Below are 10,606 nucleotides of genomic sequence, written 5' to 3'. Positions count from 1 at the left end.
GGCTACAGTCCATGGGGTCACAAAGAGTTGGAGACGACTGAAGGATGAACTCTTTCACTTTCTTTAGGGCAATAATTAAGGTGAAACAGGGTCATGGGGAGAGGGGCTAACCTACTGGAAACCGTGTTCCTATAAGTAGAGGAAGAGGGCTTCCCTGGTGGTCCAGTGGTTAAGACTCCAGGAGTGTCCAATGCAGGGGGCACGGGTTTGATCCCTGGTTGGGGAACTGAGATCTCCCATGCCTTGCGATGTGGCCAGAAAGTTTTTTAAATAAATAAACCAGTGAAAGAAGAGGAAGAGACGTCAAAGATCCCTCTCTATGGGCACACGGAGGAGAGGCCATGTGAGGGCACAGAAAGGAGGCAGGAGTCTATCCGGCAGGAACACAGGTTTATAAGCCAGAAGCCAACCCTGCCGGCACCTTGATCTCAGACTTGTAGCCTCCAGAACTGTGAGAAAGTAAATCTGTGTTATTTAAGCCTCCTAGTATGTGGTATTTTGTGTGGCCACCGAGCTGACTCATACAGGCTTCCCTCACATTATCTCTTAAGTTCTCACCACCCTGAGGTAGGAATTATTACACCAGTTTTACCAAGGGGAGCACTGAAGTTGGAAGGGATATGTAGATTGCGTAACACTGTCCCAGGCTTTTCACGTGTTGAGTCTGGGGCTCCCTGACGGCGATGTCCTTGCTGGCTCCACCACGGACAGTGACCGCCACGTGGCTGCAGCCAAGGGTCTGCCTTCCGACTTAACGGCGCTCAACGCAGCCGCAGTGTTGGACTCAGCCGTTCGCCCCCTCTTCTGGACAGTGGCTCCCAGAGTCCACGCTCTCCGGTTTTCCTCCTACCGCTTTGGTTGCTCCTTTCTCAGCTGTGTTCTGCGCGCGTCCCTACATCTCCTCGACACTGAACGCTGCAGGACCCCGGGGCTCAGTTCTTGCGCCTCTTTGTTGTTTATCCGTAAGCACTCCCAGGTGATCTCAACAGGTTCCTGGTAATTGCTACCGCCTCAAACTGGTTCGCCTGCCTCCACGCTTGTGCCCCAAATGGTGACACAGCGGCCAATGCATCCTTGTTAACATATGAGTCAGATCATGTCATTCTTTCGCTCAAATGCCTCCAACCGCTCTCTCCTCTACCTCGGAGGAGAAGCTGAAGTCTTGCTAAGGGCTCACAAGGTCCTTCACTCCGGGTACCTCTACCTCCTGCCCCCAGCGTTTCTCAGTCTCTCTCCCGCCCGGTCTGGTTTCTCTCTCTGTTTCTGCCTCAGGGCCTTTACCCTTGCTGACTTCTCTGCCTGGGATGTTTCTTGAGCCAAGGGGCTTTGGAGTCGCCTTATCCTCAGGACATCCCTGTCTAAGTGGTACATCACTGCTTTCCCAGGCTTCCTAATTCCTCTTCTTCCTTTGTATTTCCCTTTAGCCCATACCGTTGCCTAACATACTACTTTATTTATCTTGTTTATAATCTGTTTCCTTTCTCTCGAACATAAGCTTCATAAGGGCAGAGATTTTGTTCTTTATTTCACTGTTGTAGTCCACAAATCTAGAACAGCTCATGGTACAGGGAAGATACGCAATGAGCAGAGGCTGAATAATGGAAAGAATCACACCATATTGCCTCATCCAGAGATAATTACTAAGAATGAGAACAGTTATTGTGCAAAGAATTCCCAGCAGCTGTCCGTGTCTCACACAGAGGAAAACAAGGAAAGTTAGATGTAAACCACTACATGAAGGATTGGATGAATTTTTTTTAATTAAAAAAATTTTTAAATTAGACTGCAGTTGCTTTACAATGTTGTGTTCGTGTCTGCTGTATAGCAAAGTGAATCAGCTATACATATATATCCTCTCTTTTTTATTTTAAAATTTACTTTTAATTTTATTTATTTAAAGCTTTTATTTAAGTATAGTTACTTTACAATGTGTTAGTTTCTACTGTACAGCAAAGGGAATCAGCTATATGTATACTTACAGCCCCTCTTTTTTGGATTTCCTTCCTATGTAGAGCATTGAGTAGAAGTCCTGTGCTGTATACAGTAGGCTCTCATTACATACTTAGTAGTGTATATGTGTGAATCACAATCTCCCAAGTCATCCCACCTCTGGATTAGATACAATTTTAAAAAATTATCAGACAATGAGGATTCTTAAGCATTGCAAATAAGCTAAATAAAGAAAAACAGTAGAATCTCTGAAGATGATGGATAACAGGATAAATCGAAAATCTGTTGGTTTTTACTATCTCAGTGTGGAAAGACAGAAGGAAGGATGGGGCAGCTTCTTGTGATCTTCCTTCTCAGGTATCCATGGCTAAAGTAAATGTGCTTTTTAAAATCTGAGTTTTGTGCCTTTAAATATCCAAATGCAATATCCTTCCTGCTTAGAGGATTTTTGTAGACAACAAACAGCATTGTAAGGCTCATCCTTCTTTAAAAAAAATACAACAGCATACTTGCCTGTAAAAGTTATTATATAGAATCCACTCATAGGCTTGTATGAATAAATTCCCTTAAGGAAATGTCATAATTTTAATGCTACCCCTGGATGTTATTGGCATGTGTTTATAGAGCTGTCTTCAATGAAGCCAATAATGTGATTAAGTGGCATATTATCTCCATGTCAGACTGAAGTTACCCAGATTTTATAAGTTAGGGTAGAGAGTGAAATACAACAAGCTGAAAATGTATTGCCTAGTAATCATGAATCTCAAATAAGATTGACTGTCCTGTGGACCAAACTGTCTACTTGCTGAGATTCCATCTGAAGGTGGTGAAATACATTAGACGGTATCTTCTAGGCAGGTGCCTTGAGGTTTCTCAGCTGTACGTTTCAATTTTAGAAGCACTGTTTCCAGGCTGTGTTGTTTTGGAACCCATCTGACAGATATATGAATCTGACTCAAAGGGCTTTTAGAGCTGGAAGGGGCCTTAGAGATAATCAGCTCCACACTCTTGCTCTGCAAGTCGGGAAATGTGACCTGGAGACGTGAAGCAACTTGCCCAAGGAGGTGCAGGTAGCTTGTGGCGACGTCGACAGTAGAATCCCATTCTTCCAATTCCAGTCTCGATCTCTTTCCTTTATCCCACTCAGAAAACCCACACATTCCAAAACACTGTGAACTGAGCATCGCCTTACCTGCGACAGTAGCAATGTTTAGAAGGATATATGTATTGTATTAATACTTAAATGGATCATACGGCTTTGAGAAAGAATGAGTACATCATGGGGATGGGACTGACATGTGAGAATCCTGGTAGAAATGACAAAACCTTAGTAATGCAAAGTGGATTGCAAATAATCTTGGCACCTTAATTCTCCATTCAGTGTCTGAGTGGAGTGACTCAGTGACACAGTGCCTGTGTCTCTGAAGGTGATCATGTCACATCTGTCACTCTGCCCTTTGTATCTTTAAAAACATTTTAAAATTAATATTTATTATTTTTGGCTGCACTGGATCTTCGCTGTGATGCACGGGCCCTAGGGCATGTGGGTTCAGTAGCTGTGGCCGTATGGACTTACTTGCCTCTCAGCATGTGGCATATTCCTGGGCCAGGGATTAAACCCATATCCCCTGCATTGGCAGGCGGATTCTTAACCACTGGATCACCAGGGAAGTCTTGCTCTAAGGACACATATCTGTGGCTCTCACCACAAACTTCCAATTATAGTTGGTAAAAATGTCTATACACTTCATTGGTTTCTTGGTACACAGAAAAATTGAATAACAGAACTATTAGTACTTAAGTAAGGATACATGAATAGTTTCTACACTTTATAGTTTCTATAAATCTGTTTCCTATTCAGTTAGATATTAGGCCATCTGGTAATGGAGAAAACGTTTGGAAATCCACCAAAGTTAAGCTGAAATCTTTCATTTCCTGCCTTTGGGGTTTGAATTTTTAAGTTTCATGTGGTAATAGATAGTGATCAGACCAAAATTAATAACTCCTTTGTATATATATATCCACATAGGTAAGGGTACGCGTGTATATAATTCACAAAGAAGGGCACATGTGGTATTAACAAAAGTGGTAGACTCAAGTTCCTGCAAGCAGCTAGGAGTACAGTCACTTATCGAGTTGTTATATCAGGCATAGTGTGCTAGCTTATTAATATTCCAGCATAATGTAGGAACAAACTGCTTTAGTCTGAAGAGTAAAGTGAAATAGATAATGTCCTGAGACTATATTCCCACACATTTTACCATGGAAACATACACACAACCGTACAAAAGCCCACTCACAAAATGCAGAATACTAGCAAAACCCAGGGCATCTCATGGGTCCCAGGGACATGGTTTGAAGAACTCAATTTAAAATACATGTGCCTACTTTTTCCAGAACTATCGGTGTATCAGTGAGGATAATTTGGAGTCCAACTAAACAAAATGGTTTTTAACTCACATGCTCAAATAAGTTCTTTTTTTAGAATTATTTATTTATTTTTAGTTGCACTGGTCCCTCGTTGCTTTGTGCAAGCTTTCTCTAGTTGCAGCGAGTGGGGCTACTCTTTGTTGAGGTGGGCAGGCTTCTCGTTATAGTGGCTTCTCGTTATAGTGGCTTCTCTTGTTGCAGAGCCCAGGTTCTAGGTGGACAGGCTTCAGTGGTTGCAGCTCTCGGGTTTAGCTGCTCCTCAGTATGTGGAATTTTCCCGGACTAGGGATCAAATCTTTGTCCCCTGCATTGGTGGGTGGATTCTTATCCACTGTGTCACTAGGGAAGTCCTTAAAAAGTTCTCAGGTAGGACACTACAGAGACAGTTAATTTAGCAGCTTAAAAAAAAAAAGAAAAAGTTAAAGACCTAGAATTCTTTCCTTCTTTCCATTCTGCTATATCTCGCATGTGGGATCTTTCTTCATGGTCACAAGGTGGCTGCAACAGCTCCAGACATCTCATCCCTTATATCCCCTAGGGTAACAAACAAAACCTAGAAGAAAGGATAAGGGCATAAACTTATTTTCTGCTCCCTTGTGAAGAAAACTACTCAGACTCCCCAGCCCCAATCAGATTTTCCCTTGTAAGACTGAAAATTGCATCATGTGCTCATTCCTAAACCAGTCACCAGGGCAAGAAGCAGACTGATCATCACTTGGTTAAATAAGTGATTCTCAACCCAGGCTGCACACGAGCATCACTTGGAGTTTTCAAAAACTGGACAACTCTAGTCTGATTAATGAGAATCTCTGTAGGCCTGGGCATCAGTATTTTCACAGCTCCCCAGAAGATTCTGATGAACAGAGAGGGGTGGTCACACTTGTTTGAATGGCTATTATAAAAAAGGCAAGAAATAACACATGTTGGAAAGGAGGCAAAGAAAAGGGACACTTCTGCACTGTTGGTGGGGATGTAAATGGGCGAGGTCATTACAGAAAAGTCTGAACGTCCCTCAGAAATAAAAAATGCAACTACCGTATGATCCAATATTCCACTTCTGGGCATTTATTCAAAGAAGTCTAAAACACCAACTCTGGCGGTCCGGTGTTAAGACTCTGTGATTCCACTGCAAGGGGTATGGATTCTATCCCTGGTGGGAACTAAGATCCCACATGCCATGTGGCACGACCAACAATAAATAAATAAAGTAAAAAGGGACTTATGCATATCTCCACTTAAAAAAAGATTATACACTCTCATGTGTTTATTACAGCGGTATTTATAATAGCCAAGATACGGAAACGACCGAAGTGTCCATCAGTTGATGAACGGATAATGAAAATGTGTGATATATATAAATAGATGTTGTTCATTTGCTTATCCATGTATTGTTGTAAATAGAATATTATTCAGCCATAAAAAGGGAAAATCTTGTCATTTGGAACAACATGGATGGACCTTGAGGGTGTTATGCTAAGTGCAATCATAGAAAGACAAATACTGTATGATCTCACTTATAAGTGAAATCTAGAAAAGAAAGAAACAAGAAAAGAGCTCACAGATACAGAGAATAAACTGGTGGTTGCCAGAGCAGGAGGTCCTTTTGGGTGGAAGGAGTTGGAAGGTACAAAATTTTAGTTATGAAATGAATGTCTTGGGGATACGATGTACGACATGGTGACTATAGTTAATAATACTGCATTGGATATTTGAAAGTTGCTAAGAGAGTAGGTCTTAAAAGTTCTCATCACAAGGGAAAAAATGTGTGACTATGTATGGGGATGAATGTGAACTAAATTTATCATGAAAATAATTTCACAATATATACAAATATCAAGTAATTACATTATATACCTGAAACTAATATAATATTGTATGTCCATTATACCTCAAAAATAATTTTTAAATGGTAATAATAAAACAAAAACTTCTGAATAAAAGAAAATAATGAGGGGTGAGAACCACTAAGTAGTCTAACTCTCAGATGAATCAAGTTTCACCCCCTTGGTTAAGGGAAGGACCAGCCCTTCTTGAGACCTGTGGTTGAGTTGCCTGATAACTGAATAAAATCAGGGTTCTGTTATCACGGAAATGAGGAGACAACGGCTTTGCCACTTGATCATGGAATGAGGGAAAAGATTTAAGAACTAGTCAGAGCTCTAGAAGCACCTGTCACTAACACACATTATAAACACGGAAGATGAGTTTCACTTTTGAAGTCACATCAGTTACTGCATACTCATTGGCCATAATATTAATAGAAAATGAATTCCTTCTTGTCTCTTGGGCTCAGAGCTACTCAGACACTGAGAAGCAGGTTTGTCAAGATGACAGAGGACCAAGATAATGGATTTCAATGATGAAACAGGAAATTCATTCATGAGTTTTGGGCACACCTCCAAATTGACTACTTAGCCAGGAAATGGGATAGCTAGTTTTTCCTACTTCTGCTTCACTATCCTCAATGAGAGTGACCAAATGTTAGATTAAACGGGATCTTAGAGAAAATCGGCTCCCATGTTCTCCCCATCCTGCCAAAATGCCACTCATTTTCACCTTGGGAGAGACGGAAGCACAGAGAAGTTACGCAACACTGGAGATTACGTCAGAAGTCTGTGGCAAACCTAAGACCTTTTCTCCACTTTCTTCTGCCCTGTCTCTGGCCCTCGTTCTTACAATAACTGCAATCGTGTCTCTGATTGTAGTTCTGTGTATCTAAATTGCACAGAAGGTGCTAAATAAACATTTAGCTTTAAGACTCAGTTTTCTAAAGGGACACTTGGGGGCAGCAAATGTTTAGAAAAAAATTCCACTTCTGTGTGTGTGTGTGTGTGTGTGTGTGTGTGTGTGTGCGTGTGTGTCCAGAAAATGTTTAGAAATGGGGTATTTGGGGGAGTTTGGTTTGTTTGTTTTTGATGGTATTGACATCACTATGATCCATAAGTTACAACGTGGTGTTGGGGACTTCAGAGAAAGTGAAGGTCAGCGAGATTCAATTTTGCTCCCAACTGTGCCACTGCTAAGAGATTATGAAAAGCACTACTTATCACTAGGATGCGTGTCTTCAGAATGTTTATGAATATTGAGCCACACCTTCCTTATAGAAGTTAATGAGATTATGTGTCACACAGACTGTAACAAGTATGGAAGACCTTATTGAAGATTTTCTTTAGCTATAATAATAACCCATTTTCATTGCTATGATCACTGATGAAGAAAACATTTTCTTTTATGGTTCCTTCTATTTTTTATTTCCCCACTCATTTAACACTTTCTTTCTTATCACTCCCAATAACTCCCAAATAGTGATTTCTGAGTTATTATGCCTGCTTTCCATTAAACGTGGAATTATCACACTGGAATTTTGTGCCATAAAATGTCAGGCATCTGTCTAGACAATGTTCAAGAGACATTAAACAGACAGGTAGCTGCAGGCAGATTCAGCCCGAAAATTCACACTTTCTGGTTTTCTTGTGAATTCAGTGGAGGCCGCACTCATTCATAGGAAAGAGTCATGAATGAAAAGTCACCCTAAGACTCAAGGAGCCATTTCTCCGGCATCATCCAGAATCAAGTCTTTGGAGGTCATTTCTAGCCACTCTAGTTGTTTCCCACCTGCAGTGAATGATGGACACAGAGCTCAGACTTAATCCTAACCCTTTTAAAGCAGACATACTGGATGCCTGGGTTTACACACATGTAGTCAAAAAGGTATTTTAATCAGGCCTTTAATCCTGAGCACAATCAGGACACAATATCCTAGACCAGCTCAGTAAGGAAGAGGTGTGATGAGAAGGGCCACCAGCCTGCAACCTAGTTCTTCTGACCGCCTTGGCCATTAAGAAACTGAACAGCGCTCAGCTCAGTTTACACACCTGTGCTGGGCTCAGAAGACATACGTTAGTGGTGAGGAGCATTCCAATGAGAGCTTGAAGGCTCAAAAATTCCAAGACTCTGATGGTTTCTGCCTCACTTTATAACTGCGGACACATAACAAATTCACTCTCTTTGAGAGGTTTGACCTTGGCTGCTTCTGAATGTCACAGATCAGGTTCCCTCTATCTAGTGCTGGCACTGGGACATATCAGAGCTGCCAAAGCCAGGAGATCCTACTGTTTGAAGAAGTTTTGCTGTGTGCGCTTCTCTCTCTAGCAGTAAAAGAATAACCAAAAACAGTGTTTAAAATTTTGTCAAAATCCTGGGGAGGTTTTGTATAAATATTTGAATGCAATAAGGATATGTAAAATGTACATATATATACATATATATTTATTTTTTTACATATTTTCCTTAACATGAATTTCATATGATGATTACCTGAATACTCCAACAATGAAAGGAGAAAATACATATTTAAACCATTTTGTAGGCACTTATCCTTTATTCTGCACACTTGAGAGGGTCATTCAAGCTGTAAGTTTACAATTAAAAAAGAAGAGGGAGAGGGAGAGAGGGAGACTCAAGATGGAGGGAATATATATAAATATATATATACACATACATATGCATACCCCTGGAGAAGGGAATGGCTACCCACTCCAGTATTCTTGCCTGGAGAATCCCATGGAGAGAGGAGCCTGGTGGGCTACAGTCCATGGAGTGGTAAAGAGTTGGACATGACTGAGCAACTTTCACTTCCTATATGCACACATCCATAAGTATATATATATATATACACACACACACACACACACACTCGCACTTATGGCTGATTTGCATTGTTGTGTGGCAGAAACCTATACAACATTGTAAAACAATTACCTTCTAATTAAAAATAAAAAAACAAAAATTAAGATAGCTGGAAATTAAAAGCAGTCAGATGTTATCATCTGAGTCTTTGTCCAACTAAAGTGTCTTGACAACCAGTTTTTCAAATTTAGAAATAAAGTATTTAAACCGAAAGCCACATTTAATATCCTGTAACTTGGGTATTTTAACTAATAATGCTCCAGTGGAAGAGACAAATCAGAAGGGAACTGTGTGCATAAATTGTCAGGTTCTGGTGTTTGTTTTCAATCACTTCCCAAGGAAGAGCTTCCCTTTCCTTCTTCTAAGCACCACTCTTCATATTCATACAGGGAAATTCTATAATTCTCACATCCTCAGTGTCGGGGCTGAGATGATCTAATGTGAAAGGCTGTTACACAATTTATGTTGTAAGATTCAGAAAGAATACATTTTGAGTTTGGAAACAGATGAAAAGTGCCATGTCAATTTTTAAAAAACCTTATGCATTTGATCTGGCCTTGTTACATTGTCAACTTAAAGTCTGAAGGCAACTTGAGATATTGAAAGAAGTACAGAAAAACACAAAGCCATTTGTACAATGCCTCCCCAAGATTCCATGGCCATATGAAGTACTATTTTACTGAAAAAATAGAGACTTAAAAAGAAGCCAAAACCCAAACACCTAGCATACATCTTTAATTTTTGCATATGTAACTGGAAATCCGGAGGAGGCTGGCCTTGAGATATTTGATAAATAATCTTGCAGGGGTGGAAGGGAGGTTCTGGAGGGAGTGGATATAGGTATGCATGTACCTGATTCACATTGTTGTACAGCAGAAACTAACACAACGTTGAAAAGCAACTATCCTCCAGTTGTTTTTTTTTTTTTAAATAATCTTGCACAGCCTCAGAACACACACAGCAGACACCTTCATGCGTTGCCAGCCTTTCGGCATCTTGTGCAAAAGCAATGAACCTGCATTAGTAAGAAATTACAAGACATTAAGACATGGAGTCTGGAAGGTTTTAATGGCAAACGACGTTTGCTCTGTTGAAGAAAGTGGTGGCTTGGAAAAGCAGTGGAGTCTGGTGTCCGCGGAGTACCATGGAGCGTATCCTCGGGAGCTTCCTCGAGAAAGGCGGGAAAAGGCTAGGAGAGTGGTCGCCACCTTTGGAAGGAAGGCCTTACCTCGTGTTTCTAAATGAAAGTGACAGATCCTTGAGAAAAGTCTTAGAGCACGCATTCCAGCCTGTTCCGCCATCAGGCAACTTAGACAAGACAGAAAGTAAGCGGAGCCTCGTCTAAGTCGATCTAGCACCCGGGACCGCTCCGGGCAGCGGCCGATGGGGGAAATGGGAGGACTTGCGCCAAGGGAGCCGGGCCAGAGCCCTCGCCGCTGCCGCGCTCGTCAATGGCTGAAAATTTGAGGCTCCTGTCCCAGACTCCCAGGAGACTTGCATCAGCTTAGGAGACTCTCTGTCTCCACCCGCCGCTAAA

This window comes from Bison bison, unplaced genomic scaffold (genome assembly GCF_000754665.1).
Source record: "Bison bison bison isolate TAMUID 2011002044 unplaced genomic scaffold, Bison_UMD1.0 scf7180017864053, whole genome shotgun sequence".
NCBI lineage: Eukaryota > Metazoa > Chordata > Mammalia > Artiodactyla > Bovidae > Bison > Bison bison.
This window is presented reverse-complemented; position numbering follows the sequence as displayed.